This window comes from Gavialis gangeticus, unplaced genomic scaffold, assembly GCF_001723915.1.
Source record: "Gavialis gangeticus isolate Ggan-Ray unplaced genomic scaffold, GavGan_comp1, whole genome shotgun sequence".
Taxonomy (NCBI): Eukaryota; Metazoa; Chordata; order Crocodylia; family Gavialidae; genus Gavialis; species Gavialis gangeticus.
This window is the reverse complement of record NW_017729022.1, coordinates 15522471-15541328: the sequence shown is the minus strand read 5'-3', so window position 1 is coordinate 15541328 and position 18858 is coordinate 15522471. Positions and strand designations below refer to the sequence as shown.

Below are 18858 nucleotides of genomic sequence, written 5' to 3'. Positions count from 1 at the left end.
GGGGGGGAGAGGGGGGGGGTTCCAATATTGTTGGCCCGGGGGGGGGGGGGGGGGACTGAAAAACCCCCAGACTGAATTCCTTCCATTCCCTTTCCCCCTTCCCAGTCTGAAAACACAGACAGGCTGGGAAGCAGTGCAGACACAAGTTACAGAAGACATTATATTTTGAAGAGTCTTTATCTGATACCTCATACAACAAGGAGTCAGACTTTCACCTAATTGGCCACTTTTGATGCTGTCAGCAGCCATACACAGACTGCTTTCTGTGGCCAAATCAGGCAAAAATTGTCACTTCTGTCCGCATCTATTGTTGATGGTATCTTCTGTATTTTAGAAGACACAGAAATGGAAAGAAGTTGTGCTCTGAGGAGTTGTGAATCTAAATAATAGTAATATACAGTAGTCTAATCTTTGCTTTGGCTAGTTCAAACAAATTTCTCCTCAGCACTGCCTGAAGCAGTAACATAAATAAGCAAATATTCCAACTATTCTGATAAAAGTCTTTACAGAAAAGAGGCAATGGCCATAGACTGTTAAAAGTCATAGATCATCTACTGTAAATTCTGACACCATTATTGTAAGGGCAGTTATTACAGACCAAGCTTTCTATTGTAGTAGACTGATTGTGATGAAGGGCTGTAGGCAAGTATGAAAGGGCACACTTAGCAGTCTCCTACTACAAACTCCTAGGGGCTTCTTCACAATAAACAGAAAGTTGTCTCTCTCCCAGGACACGCTCTTACTGCAGAGTTAACTTGGATGATCTAAGAGTTTCCTTGATTTTAGCTTAGCCTGAGGGTAAACAGCAATACAGTAGACCCACTCATGTCACACAGCCTTCATTCATACTGCATGTCTCCATGTGTGCCATTAGACTGGTGGTATATTCTAAAGTACTTTCTTCCTTAGGTCACTAGGAAAGAATCATATATATCTGCTCAGTACACTGTATGAGAATTTGTAGGACCTTCTAGGTGCTACAGGGGAAATTTTGGGAAGGACTCATTCAGTATTGTCAGAAGATTGTCAAGTTCTCCATCCTCACTGCAAAGCAGAAAGATTGCTAGCCTAAGTGAAAATGGAAGCTGAACTCTAAAACCTACCCTAAGCCAAGCCAAGTAGCCTGGATTGAGAGCAACATAAAACTTGGGTGAGAGATTGTAATGTGTAGATGGGAAGTGGAGCTAGAGGCAACAGCTGGGAATGGGCTGTAGTTAACTCTACTGTGAAGACATACCCTCAGTGAGACAGCATTTATTAGATGAAGAAATCACAAGATCAAAGGAGTTCACTTGCAAATACTCTGCCCAATACAACTTAAATTAAAAATAGTATATGCATAGATAGATGGCCACCTACTATATGGGGCTTTGTTCCCAAGCTTGCCCAAGAAAAATCTCCAGACTTTCTGGGGAATTGCCAACAAGGTCTCTCTGAAAACACTGCTCCACCAGAGGATGTTTTCTCTTTTTACTAAGGCAAAGTCTATTAAAAGTCAATGAAAAGTTTCCATTAATTCTACTGAGCTTTGGATCTGGCCTGTATCTGGTTATTTAATGAATCTGGCTCCAAAGTGAATGAACTCTTCTCTTAAATTCCCCCAAACTACCTAAGGAACTGTTTCTATCCTAGCTTATCCCAGACTTCTCCTGTCTCACTATCTACATCAATGTTATATCCCTGTAGTACAGGAACTGTGATTGGGTTACATCAAGACCATCAGAGCCCAGTAGAGACTGCACCACCAGTCTTAATCTATATATATAAAATGAATTGTATGCCTGTCTGCTGTATGTATGTTTGCCTATAACTCAAGAATGGCCGGTCCTATTTACTCTAAACCTTCCAAAATCACTGAATACCACCAAGAAAAATTATAGGCGGGTTATTTTTCACTTGACCATTTTTGGGGTTCCATTGACTGGTATTACTTTGCTTGTCAGATAACAAACTGGTACCACTCCATCTTGGATGCAGTGAATTCAGTTCAATTGTCATTATTACATTGACAGTTGCCTTTTTTTCCGCTCAATTGTCATTATCATATTGATGCTTGCCTTTTTTTTTCACTCCACATTAAATATTAAATGTTAAATATGTTGTACTATGTCCTTTAAAAATAAACAACATTTCTCACCTAAATATATTGTACTAAGTTCTTTGAAAATAAACAAACACTTCAATTACAAAAATAACAACCTGGGCAGCGATCAGGTACTTCAGCTAGTCTATATATGTGTGTGTGTGCGTGCGTGTGTGTATAAATAAATAAAATAAAGTGTATGTCTGTATGTATGTTCACTTACAACTTGAGAATGGCTGGTCCTATCTACTCTAAACCTTCCAAAATCACTGAATACTACCCAAAGAAAATTATAGGTGGGTTATTTTTCACTTGATCCTTCTTGGGGCTTCCAGTGACTATTTAAGGGAACAATGCTTTTCACATAGACAGTTAGTTCTATGTGGCTTGCACTAGAGTTGGTAGTCAAATAGAGTTGTATATACTTGTGCAAACAGGAAACAAACACAGTGAACCATGGTGACAAAGAAGTTCTACAATAAAGATCATTCATTTGGATGTAATTCGAAATGTTGCTCCATGCTGAATATTAAATGTTAAGTAAGTTGTACTATGTTCTTTAAAAATAAACAATATTTTTTTACCTAAACATGTTGAACTAAGTTCTCTGAAAATAAACAAACACTGCAATTAGAAAAATAATGATCCGGGCAAAGAATGGATCTTTCTGCTACTAAGCTATAAAAGAAGACCGTGCTATATAAGGGTTACCATTGCTTAACCCACATACTTAACTTTAAACAGGTGAAGAGTCCAATTGTTTCATAGTTTCATAGATTTAGGGTCGGAAGGGACCTAGTAGATCTTCTAGCCCGACCCCCCGCCAGGGTGGAAGAACAACAAAACCCCAAAACAAGAAACAGGACTCAAATGAGTCCAGCCAGGTAGGCATCCAGCCTCTTCTTAAAGACCCCCAGGGTAGGGGCCAGCACCACTTCCCTTGGAAGTTGGTTCCAGCTCCTAGCCGCCCTAACTGTGAAGTAGTTTTTGCGGATGTCCAATCTATACCTCCTCTCCATCAACTTGTGCCCATTACTCCTTGTTATGCCAGCGGGCGCTAGGGGAAACAGCGTCTCCCCCAAACCCTTCTGGTCCCCCCTAGTGAGTTTATAGACGGTCACCAGGTCCCCCCTCAGCCTTCTCTTGTGGAGGCTGAATAGGTTCAGGTCCCGCAGTCTCTCACTGTAGGGTCTGCCCTGTTGTCCCCGGATCATGCGGGTGGCCCTCCTCTGGACCCTCTCCATGTTGTCCACATCCCTCTTGAAATGGGGCGCACAGAACTGGACACAATACTCCAGCTGTGGCCTGACCAGCGTCGCGTAGAGGGGGAGGATCACCTCCTTGGCTCTACTCGAGATGCACCTGTGGATGCACGACAAGGTCCGGTTAGCCCTGCCAACCATGACCTCGCATTGTCGGCCCATGTTCATCTTGGAGTCAATAATGACTCCAAGATCTCTTTCTGCCTCCGTGCTCTCAAGTAGGGAGTTCCCCATTGTGTAAGTGTGCCGCTGGTTCCTACTGCCCAAGTGCAGCACCCTGCACTTGTCCATATTGAAATGCATCCTGTTCAGCATGTTTTTACTTGTTTTTGGACTAGGGACTTTAGTAAGCTTCATCTTGCATGCAGATCACCTTAAACACGCACATAAGAAAGACATTTGATTTAAAATTCTGTCTCCAGTGCTTAGGAAGTAATTCAGCTGGGGAAGTGTGTGTGGGGGAGGGAAGTTGCACCAAAGAAAGAGAGAAAAGAAATTTCCCCCTCCCAGCATTCAGTTGGAGGAGAATTTGCCAGTACTCTGGCCACTATTCCTGTCCAATACTTTTACAAAATTTCCTCTGGATAATTACCAAAATATTCAAGACCAAAATATTGTGTGTGTGTTTTATGACTCACGTTTAAAAGGATGGCTAACACATGCAAGACACCATAATTCTAAATGGTTAAATCAGGCCAACCATGGAAAAATAACTTAAATCACTGGGATGCATTTAATGGGGTTTGGGTGACCTAACATCTTTGAACAGGCTGCCTTTTCAGTTTTTAATGGTTCTTATAAATATTACCAGACATTACTCCAGCTGTGCAATCAAAGAATTTCTCACAATATGTTCTTTAACAGGGAAAATATTTGCTTCTGAGATTACAAAATTGAATCTACTTAAAGAAATGTCTCCTCCTATTTGGAAATAGAACCTGCAGAAGAGGGAAGAGGCTTCTTAGCAGGATAACATTACTGGGACTTTAAGGTTCTGTAAATGTTCTGTATTACTTGTATTACTGTAGTGCCTATGAACCTCAACCAGGGACCAGGATTACCAGCACTGATGGTAAAAATTACTTTAAAACCCCTCATTGTCCTCATACTAAACATTCTGAGGGGCAAAGGTAAGAGCTATCAATTATTAAGAAGCTCTGACATTTACACATGTGCAATATGGTGTATTTATTGCATTTGAATCCTTTTTTAAAAACTAAATAAATATTTGTTTAGTTGTATGTGCAGTTGCTTCATTTATGTGTGTACATTGCTTTTGTGGACACAGAAGTCCCATCCTTTGTGTTTGCCTTTCATTTCTCATGCAGCAGGAATGCTGTGCGCCAAAGTTTAATTCCGCACATGTATACTTATTTACTTTTCTTCTTGATACAAAGCTATTATGAAGAAGGAACTGGTGTGTTTCAGTTAATGATTTATTTGTTGGTAACAAATGCGTTAATTGGCTTGACTCTCATAAATTCAAGAGGCTCTAGCCTATTTCAGAGCTACATAATCTGAAAAAGCAATAACAGCCTCATGAGTAGTGTAATGGAAAGAGGACAACAGAGGACTTACTAAGGACCTCATTCTACAGTCCTGTCAAAGAAAAAAATGCCTATTACCAAGACTTCCAAGACTGGTTCTTCTCAGGGGATTTTCCTCATACCTCCATTACTCTGTAATGAAACCTTTGGAACTTTTGTGATGTTTCCTACTGCAGCATTCTTGTCTTTGCTGAGGACTAAGACTTTTGCTCTAGATATAATCCTGTGCAAGAGTCACGCATAAACTTTATCACCTTGCAGGTAGGGACATCTTCCCATGTTGCCTCCCTCTTGCTTCAGAGCATAATGATTTGCTGCTGGCCTATACCAATAACATATGAAAATACTCCTAGCCCATGCATCTGGTACGGTGAGTCAATTTTCCATCCCGATCTCATCACTCTGCTAGGGAGTGCAGGTAGCCAGAATCCACTTAGTCTTATAACCAAGATCCAGGTAAGCATTTATAGGATGGTAAAGAGGAGGCAATTTCTCCCTCCTTCACTTGCATAGCAATCCAAGTCATGATGTACCTCTAACGTCCCCTTTACATATTTCAGGTATCATGCAATTAACTGGTTAATTGCACAATTACCTTGGCACCAGCAGCTACACGTGCAAACCAGATATCACATGATAAAAAGCTCCAACCAGCTATAAAATTAGACTTAAAATGTGTACTAACTTTATGGCTTTCAACAGAGATCTGTTCTATATCAAATAATATTCTATGATACCTGGCAAAAAACATTCAAAAAACATTTTACTGAAAAGCTCTAGTGCCTTTGTGTTTTGGAACACAGACTTAAAGATCTTCCTGGTGGTAAAATGTACTTCTTGCTGTTCCTCTGAAAATTTGCCCAACTTACAAGTATTTGAAAATCTCAGTTTTGACGTTTGCTTCTTAGAATTTGACAGCTAAGTTCTCCACAAATTCCATCTACATTAAGTACCCTGCATTCCATCATAGCCTCCATACTTGACTAAGCTGGAAACTCATCATCCCTTAGTGGGACTAGAAATGCTGCACTCATCCAAGTGCTGCAGAAGCTGAGAACTTACCAACAGTTGCTGCAGGTTTCTGGTGTTACCAGAAATCTGGTAAAGACAAACTGAGAGCAGAGAGCCTCTCTCTTCTGTGTTCTCAATGAGCAATGGGTAATGGGAACATGAGAGGAATTTGGAAGACAAGTCATTGCTTGAAATAAGAACAGCAGTCAGTGGCAGGATCTAGACTGGTGGAAAGAAGCAGAGACTGGAAGTGGGATAACAGTCAGTGATGGAAATGAGCCTGGGCCTGAGGAACAGTGGCAATAGAGAAGCAAGCAAGACAGGAGCTCAGGATAAGACCAGAGGAGAACAGGGAGAGGCTGCAGTGGACAGAAGCAGAACACTCTCTGAACCTGGAATAGAACCAAGCCTCAGCATTTCTGTGCTTCTAGCAAACCACTGTGAAAACCACTGGCAAAGCATTGGTCTGCCCCTTGCAGTTGGAGGTCCACATAGGAAAGTAATAATAGTTGTCTTCTGCTACCAATGACTGTCAGCTCAAGTGGTAGTGGATTGGGCATGAGTCCAAAGTTACTCACTCTGTTGCTGATCCATGGGGGTGGGGAAAGTTCTATATAGAATCAGAGACAATTAGGTTTGGAAAGGACCTCAGGAGGTCACCTAGTCCAACCCCCTGCTCACAGCAGGACCATGCCCAACTAGATCATCCCAGCCAATACTTTGTCTAGCCATGTCTTAACCTCCGAGGATGGAGCCCACAACCTCTCTGGGTAACCTGTTCCAGTGTTTTATTACCCTCCTAGTGAGAAAGTTCTTCCTAATATCTAACCTAAACTTCCCTTGCTGCAACTTGAGACCATTGCTCCTTGTTCTGTCGTCTTCCACTACTGAGAAGAGTCTAGCTCCATCATCTTTGGAACCACCTTTCAGGGAGTTGAAGGCTGCTATTAAATCCCCCCTCAGTCTTCTCTTCTGCAGACTAAATAATCCCATTTCCCTTAGCCTGTCCTCGTAAATCATGTGCCCCAGCCCCCAAACAATTTTTGTTTCCCTCAGCTGGATTCCTCATGAGATTTCTTTTGGTCCAATCCTCAAATTGGTCTAGGTCTCTCAGAATCCTAACCCTGCCCTGTATTATATGATGCAATATAATAACACTTCTATGATGTAAGAATTAAAAAACTTGGAAACTGCATCCCAAAATAGTGTATTCAAATAATATTTAGGCTACAGAGTCAAATATTGAAAAGGAAGTATCTCTACCTGTGAAATCTTAGATCAGCCCCCTTGTACCTATATATTATGTTACAATCTTTATTTACATGATCCCCTATTACTTTTTTCCACTCTTTTTCTTTTAAGTCAGCGCTGGGGCAGGGCTTTAGGCAACAGTTGGAAGCTTGCATTAATTTCCATTCCATGGACTTTAGATCAAACCTAGATAGCTTTTCTTCAGAAGGGAAACATGTTTTCTTACTAGATAACAGGTGTTAGACATGGTCCTGCTGGAGAATCATGGGCTGTGTTGATCTCCAAACTACTCGTTATGTATAAGCTGCTGTAACTCCTAAACAGTTATTTGTATTATTGATCACTATTATTGTTCTATGTTATGGTTCAAATTAGGAAAATATATTATCAGTTGCTTAACTTGAAGCACCTGACCACTTCCATTAATTTCAACAGACTTAGAAATGGACCCTACAAAGTTTTTTTCCTCATATGATCAGTTTGTTTTCTCTTGGATAACTTACTTTCATGGCACTACTCATATGCTTAAAGCAAAGCAAATGTGAAGTACCATAATTAAATAAAGTCACAGATACTGAAGCTAGAAAAATTATTAATCAGACCCATTTGCACTTTTCACAAACATTTTGCAGAACTGGGTTTATGTTAACATTATTAAATACATTTGTTCATTCCTTATGCAGCTACATTGTACTGTTATGATAATATAATATAAAGGGATACCTAATCTAGAGTATTTTAGGGCAGCATTTCTCAAACTGTGGGTTGTGACCCAAAAGTGGGTTGCAAGAACATATGGAAGCAGGGGCAACACATAGTGGGTGCACACAGGTACATATGCAATCCCTGCTGGCCGCTGCTGCCATTACCAGTGGTGCCTGCGGGTGGTCACCAACCCCTGGTCAGCACTTGCCACCCCCACCGCCCCATTGCCACCAGTGCTGATGGTGTCTGCGGGAGCTCCCCACTCACCACCGCCATGCTCCTGCCGCCGCTGCCGCATTCCCGCCATCACCAGTGCAGCTGTGTTCCCCCAGCCACTGAAGGCATGTGCCATTCATGTCTGAAAGGGTCAAGAACAAACTTTAAAACTGGATTCTCCTTTACAGGATAAAAACACGGGAAACCATGGCTTTTCCCTTGCAGGCTGACAGAGATCCAGTCTGCAAGGGTGGCAGCAGCATGCACTGCCCAAAGCCAGAGCCTGGCTGGCCGAAGCCATGCTCCAGCTGCCAGCCAGGATCCCTGATCACCACCACTGGAACCCCAGTAGTCCCCCAGGATCCCAGGTAAGGCATCCCTACCCCACTCAGGGCAACTTGCAGTATGCCAGAGTACACATGCACAGGCATTCTCTGGGGACAAGCAGCAGCAGCACACTATGTGCCACTGCTGTTTGTCTCTGGGGAAACGCACGCGCATGCTCATCTGGACATGCCCAATGGGTCATGCTTGACAACAGAAGGGGATCTAAATGTTGGAACACAGAAATTTTGCGTGAATAAGACTGAGATCTGGAGGCAGGTTTAACTCACAGTCTCCATAGGTCACTATGTTCAAGATAACAAAAGTCCACCTATGCCTATAGGTAAGGCATATTTTTACTGGTAGGTAAGATAGGTGAGTAAATTTTTTTTAAAATCCTTTTTTCACCCTATGCTTTGTTCTCACTGTTAATGTTAAATAATGGTTAGTTTTATAAAAGATGGCTTGTCAGCCTATTAAAGCCTGGTCAGAGCTTTCAGCAGAAGCACTGAAGGACTTGCATCTAATTGATCCTGCCACATAATACTGGCTTGTATGCAAAGTGCTGTAGCATGGACTCCTGGTCTAAGCATGGAAGAGCCATGGGGTTCTGCCCTGTGACAACTGAAGTTTTAGGACCCACTGCCTGCAGGGGTACACTCAGAAAGACTGGAGGGATGAGAAGTGTAGCTAGCTCTGATTCACAATACCTAGCTCCACCACTTGCTATGTGACCTTGGATAAGTAATTTATCCTCTCTATGCCTAAGCTTCCCCTTCTGTAATGGGAATAATACTTACCCCATTTAGAAAAGTATGTTGAGATTTGTAGATAACTGATGAACAGAGGACTTACCATCACAGTCAATAATAATAATAAGACTGACTCCATTGTTAGGCAGACACTCTACTTTTCCAATTTAGTGCATATTATTTTTAAATTATGCTCCAAAAACATTTTCATTGAATTCTGTCTTCACAACTAGTAGCTTTAATTACATCAAGCTTAACTGAATTACTGAAAAGCATGTAATACATAGTTATGTACTTAGTCAATGAGTTGCCCCTCAATATATTTGTTTTACTCTTATAGTGAGAAGTGCTATATAATTCCCTGAGATAGATATAGAAATAGTAATTATTCCAAAGAAATTTTAGACTGTAAACATGACTTCTGATGGAACTGCAAACAAATATTTGTTTGCTATGTTCTTTTATCAATTATCTGTAACTTGAATACATTAGAATGTCAAAGATCTAAAGGGTGCAGTCATGCTTACCCTGTTCTTGATCTACTTGCGTCATAAGGAGATCAGACAGTTGTGATATATTTATATCAAGATGTTCAGGCTAAGCTTCAATATAAGTTTCAAATCCCTTCTATGAAATTTAACACGTCCATATAAACTGTTCACATACTGCACACTGTACGTACACAATCATAGAGAGTTTTGGTTTGTAATAATCTGATTATCTTTAGAACAGAAATTTCAATCCATACATTATATTCAGAGCATAATGGATTATAGGCTACATTCTACTCTTACTGATAGCCATTTACTTTGATTGAGCTGAACAGGTGCAAGTGAAAGCAGAATTTGTATGTATTTTGAAGGATGGACAGCATAATGTAGATAAAAAAAGAAAAAACAAGTTTCATGATGTCTAACACTGCATATATCAGTCTGTCTTATAGAAATGTCTTATTGAAATAAGTTTTACACTCCTGCTTTGCTCCTTATCCGCACTTGTCCCTTAGTTTAACACTAACTTTATTTTTGTTTTATTCTTTTTTAAAGTATTAAAGATCAATATACTTTTGAGAAGACTTTCTTTAATCTTATGTACTGCCTTCCAGAGTTCTAACATGACAGTCTTTATTAGTTAGCTAGTCACTGAAGGGAAGTATAGCCTTAACATTTTACTACTATCCTCCAACTTATTACATGGAAACTATGAGGATCTGTCCCATTTTTTCAAATTAATTCTTTCCATGATGCTTCAAGCTGCCATAAACCCTGCTGAGCACATCACTGCTGGTTATTAATAAAGCCAGTATTTTCATGCTTGGCACTTATAATTAAGCATCTAAATCTGTTTTTAGTTGAACTAAATAAGTGGCCTGAGGTGCTTAGTGTCTATAGTCCCCCAAGATTTTAATGGAAGCAACACATGCACAGCATCTCTGAAATACTGTTGTTACTGCATGGATTAAGATGACTAATTTTAGGCACACAAAGTTTGGGCTAAACTTTTTCGTCCTCCCATTTCTATTCCAGTGGTGCTCAACCTATAGCTTGTTAGCTGGGTATGGCCAGTGGACCCATGATAACCAGCCCGCAGAGTTTCCTATGGTTCTGGATATTTGATTGCAAGAGAACAGTGACAGCATTGATTGCCATGGCTCTGGGAACCACTCCTCCACTTCTGAATTTCCAGACACATGAGGAGCCCTAAGAGCCAAATGACATGGCTGTGGCCAGATCTGGTACATGGGACTGGCCAGCGCATGGAGTTGGGTCTAGCTGGATCCAACATACGGAGTTGATCTTCCACCAGGTCTGGTATGCCAGATGGGATCCACACTTTGATCTCGTGAACTGACCTGACTACCCCTCTGGCCCATGGGGCCAGATAGGTTGAGCACAGCTGTTTTATACAATAGAATCTCGATAACTAGGGTCTTAGCCAACAGGATATTCCCTGGCTTATAGTGGAACTGCCTCCAGTTTGCTCTAAATTACAGCAGCTGTCAGTAGTCCCAAGGAGCTGTTTTAGCAGGTGGTAATTGCCAAGGTATAAAGTCCCCAGCCACATTCCATTTCCCATAACTGTACCCTCATATTGAGGCTGTAAGATTTCCAGGGATGACAGCATCTGTTATGGCAACCCTACACTACAGAGAATTCCTTTGAGTGTAATCTTGCTAGTTAAACTGCGTTTAAAGTTACTCTGTACCACCAGAAGTGACACAAAGCATCCTTTGAATCTGGCCTGCGTGTAATAGCTCAATGCTGTCCCATGGTTATGTTTTGGTCTCTTTCTTTCAGAAAAAGGCCAACTATTATAGCACAATGTAATGTAAATTGGCCTTAAATTTGCTACCTTAAGAGCACTTTTTTGAAACAACATATTACTAGACATGCTTGTCAAATGTGCTTGCATAAAATTGCTGCCATTGCTATCAATATCTACCACATCTGTAACTTTACTGGGATTAATTATTTTAGTCATTACAACAAAAGTATTCTATAAATCAGAATGTGAATCAGAATGTGCACTTTGCTGTCACTTGAAAGAAAATTCTATGGTGAACAAAAAATGTTATAAACTGAAGCAATGGATTATAGTGAAAGGATATAACTAAAAGATGAACAATTACAGTCAGAATGTTGCCACTGCAATGGTGCCTTACATATAGATATAGATATAGACATGCTTATTGCTTAATTCATCTTTAAAAATTAGCAGAATGGGGCAGTCAGAAGGTAAGCAAAAAGCATTCCCACAATACCTGAATGCAAAAAGGATGAATAAGAGATTTTTTTTTTTATTAATCCACTATCAGTATCATTGACCTGATATTTGAATACCATGGTTTGACAAGTAAAGTGAGTAATTATATTATCTAATGATAGCAACATCTAAGAAGTGCATTCAAGACAGTTGATTTTTTGTACTATGCTGTCTCAACATGTAAAGCCTGGAGGCGGATTAACACATGTTTAAATACAGTTGATGCTATTGGTATTTGTAGATTCCCTAACAAGTGTGGGCAGATATTTTCCAAGAACCGTACGCACCAAATCATGCAGAGAACACTCCATTGGGCATTGTAATCAACAGCTATTTTTTAGAACTTAATTTGTTATACCAAATATCCTGATCTGCAGAAGCCAGAGACCCCATGCTAAAACCTGATAGCAACAGCAGGGTTCCAACATGGTTGTAACAAGCGCAGGCCTAGCAGGCCATCTTTTATTAGGTGTTGAAGTGCACTAACTCAAATGGAAGACTGTGTGTTGCAGATTTTTCTGATAATTTAAATGCTACGCCAAATGAAATTGTGACATAATAAGGCAGTACCTTGTGACACAACTTTCACAGGGGTCTTCCAACTGGAAAAATCATTCTGGCTGCTGTATTTGGGTCCCAGCATGCAACAGCCCAGCACCCACATAATCTTAGTCTTTCCTTGGTCAAAGTATGCATCAGCACTAATCCTTTCCTTGGCTTCTCTGGAACAGCTTCAGGGCTTAGTTCTCTGCTTGTTTCCCTTCATGGAAATAGGACCTCAGAGTTCACCTGCTTTAGGGCTCCAGGACCAGTATTGATCACTGAAATTCCCCCATAGCTGAAGTTCATGCTCTCTAAGATCTCCAGTATTGTGAACACACTCTGCAGGGACACATGATAGTTGGAGCAAACACAGACACAGACTTTGTCAGGGGTCAAAAACTCAATCATTTGAGCTAGAACAAAAATATACTGATGTAGACAAAAACAATACATGCTTACACACGAGCAACTGGTTCCTCCTAAATCTGGAGGGGTTCCCTCAGAAGCCACCAGTGGCGGCGGCCCTGTCAGGGGGGGCACTGGCCCTGCTCACAGCGTCAGTGTTGGCTGTTGGGGGGGCAACGGCCCTGTCATGGGGGGCATGTGCACCCCCATGCACCCCCTACCAGTCGCCTATGCCTACACACATTCTGCCTGCTACCCTTTCCTCACCACTCCTGAGCTTTTTTGGCTTAAGTCAAGAGTCCTCTATATGTAACGGATTCAACTCCTGCAGCTGATGACTCCTCCTAAAATATGGTGTCTCTCGCCATCTTGCAGCCAGCTTTCTGTTTCTGCTCTTGGCCTCCTTTTGTTTTTCTTCTCTCATTCTGGAATGGCTGGTGAAAGATCCTTTCTCTTGTAGCATCTTTTTTGTCAGGTGACTCCCTGAGCAGTCTCGTCAGGTTATAAAAGATCCTCACCAAGTGTCCCTTTGTTAATTTACCAAGCCCACTGTATTCACACTGGGCCCTCGGCCACAGCCTACTGTCAACAAGGAAGGCAATTAAGTCTATTTTCCAAAATGGTTTGCAACCTTACATAAATATACATAGAAACCCACCCCCCTCAATCAATCTGAATTCATAAACTGTACTTAGGCAGATTCTCTAAATTGTCACATTTGTCATATTGTAGCCAACGGAAGAGTTATATGGTTTAATTTTGTAAGCAGAATTTTTATTAGAGAAAATAATTAGAAGATAATGTACATGATTTTTTAAAAGTCAGTTTAAAATGATCTGTGATAAACAAAACATTATTTCAAGATGTGGGTCTGAAATTACTTTGACTGATAAGTATTTTACATGTATAAGATATAATTAGGGCAGAGCTGAGTGACAGGCCTAAATAAGGATATAGGCGTGTGAAGAAGCTACCATGAGGAACACTATAGCATGAATTTACAATGCATCTAGAAGTGCAACTTCTTACCACATAGTAAATGCAAAGTAATTTAACTACCTTTAAGAGTATCTGATGCACTCCAAATTCCCTCACAGAAACTTGTTCTTGTGTTTAGCCCCTTGCATAGTGGGTCTCAACCTTTTTAGCTTAAACTAGTTTCTTGACTATAGAAAAATACTAGAGCAATTCTTCTGTTGTATAGAACTCAGAAAGACCACAACAGAGCAGGATGCTTTACCACCATCGATTCCTATTTGAAATCTCTGGGTTTATCGTGTCAGTCATGTATAGCTGTCGATACACCTAACTGTACTAACATTGCATGGCACCCTTAAAAGCCACAGCAGAAGGTTCAATATGCTTAGGTAAGTTTAAGTTCATGGATGGACATTGAAGATGAGGTGCGAGTGGCAAATAGGTCTAGACGTGAAAAGAAGACAGGATAGGAAAAGTGGATCTGCGAACTGTTTAAATGTATAAAAATGTGATTTGTATACCTGAAGCCATATACATGCATGAGATCATATGTAAAAAGTGACAAAGGATACAAAGAACAAGAGGGAAGAGAAGGGCCATGGAGGAAGTGGGTAGGAGAGGAACCTACAGTAAGAAAATCTGAAGAAAAGCAAAAGGTAGAAAAACTACTAGAGGATAGGGTCATAGAAGATGAAGTATTCCAAGATATCAAGGTGAATATGACCAACAGTCTCAAAAATAGTCAGTGAGCAAACAGTGAGAGTAAAAGCCCCTTTGATCCTATTTTTTCTATGCTATATGATCAAGCTTTCAAACAAGCATGCTTTACATAAGCAATCACCACACATGCTTCTGCGTATCAGGAGCGCTGCACCTTCCAATGCTGTATAAAAGTCAGCTGAAAGAATACTGACATTTGTAATTTAGTTTTTTGAAAACCAAATTTGTTACCATCTGAAAAAAAAAACACTTACTGGTAAGTCAGTGGCAATTTGAGGAGATGCATTTGAAAGAAAACTGTATATGATACATGTTTTAGTCTTTCCTTTTTCGTGTCCTTGTCTGACAAGGTATTTAGCAGAATTTGCAGATTAATTGGAATCTGACAGGGTTGCATGTGAGCACTTCTGCTATAGCTTCAAACTTCTGACCTCTGGGCTGTCAACCTTGCACCTGAATGCCCACACCACCCCAGTCCCCAGTATCTTAATGAAAGGTACTATTATTTTTGCCTGGTTCTCTCCTATCTTAAATTTTATCAAATATTATAAAAAGTAATAAACTTGGGTCTAGGAATTCCTGTTAATGTATAAAACTCATATTTGTAAAATGAAACTACCACAGCTATAATATAAGAGTTGATAGCATGGTGCTATGAAAACTAATTAATCACTATCTGGTTCTTATTTTATACAAAGGAAGAAAAATACGTTTATTATGTGCAATGTTGTTTGGGTCTGATCACCTCCACTATGCAATTTACATTTGTGTTAGGTTTCTTCTTGAGATTCTTGTACATTCTCAGTTTTAAATATAAGTAAAATATCATATTATTTAACTAAATAAGTAAATTAAATATGTTTTATCTGCTGTTGGCAAGGAACACTGGGTGCTTTCAGCACAGAACTGAGTCAGGAGTTATGCTTCTAATTTGGTATCTGATCCTCCATCCCTTAATCATATGAGATTTCCACAGGGCTACTTAAATTACCTGTGTGAATAGACAGTGAGGCTTACTCGTGTGAGTAAAGGTTGAAAGTCTGGCTCTTTACTTTGTGAACTTGGCCAAGTCACCTATTCTCTAACTTCAGTTTTCCTGCCTGTAATAATTGTGTCTAATTAGCTAATGTGACCCTTAATTAGTCAGTGTTTATACAGCACTTTTCAGATGTTATCTACAAAGTATTATTTTTATATATATGAAGTGGTCTGAGACCCTTTGAGAAAAAAGAACATACCAATAAAAAGTATCATTCCCTTAAGCCAGGTACCTACAGGTATGACAGTTGCCATTTTTGCTGACAGAGTGGATTGAATTGGAAATAGGAACTACAAGCTGGAACTGCCACTGTTTGTGAGCTAAAGAGCAAAGCCTCTGTAGCTGAGGCCTATCACAACTCAAATCCTCTGCAGGCTGCCAGATCACAGCTCTGCAAGCTGCCCTGTATCACAGCTTACACAAGCACATATGTTAAGCATGTGAGCAGTTCCATTCAAGTCAGTGAAACTAAGTTCTTATCATTAAATATGTACGTAAATAATGGTAGGATTGGGTTTTATTTGCCAGTGACAATGCATTTTTACATATTTATTCTTTAGTTTCTTTCAAACTGAGGTTCTATTAAAATGATATAATAGAATCGTTTACAGGGTTATCAGGGACCTATCAAACACACAGGCACCTGCCAGCTGTGCAGTTAGCGTACATGCCACTTCCTTTTTCTGTTTTCGGAAGAACAAAACCATGACATGTTTCAAACTTGACTGTATTAACATGTGACTACGCAGGGAAAACATTTCCAGTTTACATGATGTATAGAGAAATTAGCGAATATAGTCAGGGCACAGGTTGGCTTTTCTGTACTCGATTTGGGAAGCCACACACAAGCTTCCCCTTTTGGTGGGAACTGATCGCTGCCCACTGTAAGGGTTTGTCTGTTGTGCTGAAGGCCTAACACAACAAAGCCACATGGTGCATGCCAAGGATTTGTAGATAAACTAACAGTGTGTCTTGTTCAAAGAAGGCTAATGGCATACTGGGCTGCACTAGTAGGAATGCTGCCAGTACACTGAAGGAAATGATTCTTCCTCTCTATTCAGCACTGGTGAGGCCACATCCAGAGTACTGTGTCCAATTTTGGGCCCCACCCCTACAGAAAGGATGTGGGCAAATTGGAGAGTCCAGGGTAGGGCAACGAAAATGGTGAAGGGGCTGGGCAACATGACTTCTGAGGAGAGGCTGAGGGAACTGGGCTTATTTAGTCTGAAGAAGAGAAGGCTGAGGTGGGATTTGATAGCAGCCTTCATCTACCTTAAGGGGGTTTCCAAAGAAGATGGAGCTGGACTGTTGTCAGTGGTAGCAGATGACAGAACAAGGAGCAACTGTCTCAAGCTGTAGCAAGGGAAGTTTAGGTTAGTCTTCCCTATTATCTTTCTCCCTACAGGGGTTGCAAAGCCCTGGAACAGGTTACCCAGAGAGGCTGAGGAATCTGCATCCTTGGAGGTTTTGAAGACCTGGCTAGACAAAGCCTTGGCTGGGATGATCTCACTGGGGATGATCCTGCCTTGGGGGGTCGATTGGACTAGATCAGCATTTCTCAACTCATGGGTCACAACACAAAAGTGGCTTGCAAGAATGTATGAAGGGGTTGCAAACAAACTTTAAAAATGGATTCTCCTTAAAGAAGGAAAATGGGAATCCATGGCTTTCCAGCCTGCAATGGGGCTGCTTGTGCCCCTCCTGCCTCACACATTGGGGTGGGGGCAGCAGGTCAGGAGTGGGGGGCACTGGGCCAGGACTAGCTGTTGATGTTTACAAACGGGTCCTGGTACAAAAAAGGTTGAGAATCACTGAGGGTCGTTTCCAACCCTCATTTTCTATGATTCTCACAGAGAGGGTCCGGTAGCACCCTGGGCATCCTTTCAGGGTGCCAGGCAAGCTGAGGTGGGCAATGGTGATGCCCCAGATGAAGCCAGAGGTTTCTAACAGGAGTCCGCGGCGCGGAGCATCCCGCCCTGGGGGCGCTCCTCCTCTTCAGCAACAGCAAGAATGTCTTTCGGGTTTTTCCACAGCCAAGAAACCGGGGCAGGGGTCGGAGCGCAGGCCCCCAGGGGGGCAAGCCGAACGCAGGCTCCCGCCCAGGCCCGACCCCCACCCGCAGCCCGCAGCAGCGAGGGGCGGCGGCGGCGCCGCCTGGGGCGCGGCCCCGAGATGGAGCCAGACAAAGGCTGCACGCAGGCTCGCAGGGGATCTCGCAAGGCGCTGCCCCGGGGCCCCGCCAAGCCCCTACTCCGGCCTCGGGGGCAGCAGCCAGGCCGGCTGGGCCATGTGGGGGTTGGCGGGGCGGGACGGCGTGGCCCGAGAGGAAGAGGAAGAAGAGGAAGGGAAGGGGAGGAGGCACCTGCCCGCCACTACCACGTTAGCGCTGCAGATCGCCGCCTTCTCTCGCCCGCTGGCGCCGCCGCTGTCCTTCCCCAGCCCGCGGGCTGCGTCCAGGACCAGGAGACAGCACCCGAGCCCGCCCGAAGGGGAGGTGAGTGCGCGTCCCCCATCCGGTACTCAGCGGCGGGACTCGGTCTCCTTGAGGGCGGCGGGGACATCCTCCCCTCGCCCGGGTCCGTGCGGCGGCCTCCCCGCGGCGGGGCTGGAGGAGCCGCGCGCGCAGCTGAATTGGCGGGAGACGGCGCTGGGCTAGCGGGGGCGCTGGCGGGCCGCCCTGGGGCTTGGCAGCACTGCGCCACAGCGGGCCCGGGATGCTGCGCCGCCCTTGTAGCCTCCCACCCCACCATTCGCGGGCCTCGGGGCGGCCCCGAAACCCCGCCCGACACAACGGGGAGGCTCCGGCGCCTCCAGACACCCTGCCCCAGGCGGCCGCCTCTGGCCGGCTTTGGGGGCTCTCCTTGCCTGCGCCCGGGGACCCCCACTGCCCGCGGGCTATCCAAGGCCCCTCCGGAGGTGTGTGAGAAGATGGGCTCAGCTCTTCCCCTTCTCCTGGAGCTGCAGGCAAGAACAAAGGAGCTAAATTTACCCGCATCCACCTATGGACAGCTCTTCTGGGCAGGGCATGGTTTTGCTCCCTTGCTGTCAACGTGGAGGGTGCCTCCCATCTGTCGCTGTAATATGTGGGCCTCACGAAAGAGGAGAGATGCTGTATGTAAAAAAAAACAAAAACACCCTGCTTTTCCTTTAGGTCAGTGGTTCTCAACTCTTTTTGTACCAGTACCCATTTGTAAATGTCAATAACCAGTCCCAACCCCGTGCCCCTGAGCCCCAGGGCAGTGGGGCCGGGGGGGGGGGG

The 18858-nt window shown here is 42.9% G+C and overlaps 1 protein-coding gene across 1 annotated transcript in view; it reads left to right on the top strand.

The window, feature by feature from the left end:
• Positions 1–17968: 17968 nt before the first annotated feature.
• The window catches only part of SLC38A1 (solute carrier family 38 member 1), a 43738-nt gene continuing 42848 nt past the window's right edge, over positions 17969–18858 (top strand). Inside the window, exon 1 of the mRNA XM_019514620.1 lies at positions 17969–18093. The gene's annotated coding sequence lies outside the window, so the exon portion shown is untranslated. The remainder of the gene's footprint in view (positions 18094–18858) is intronic.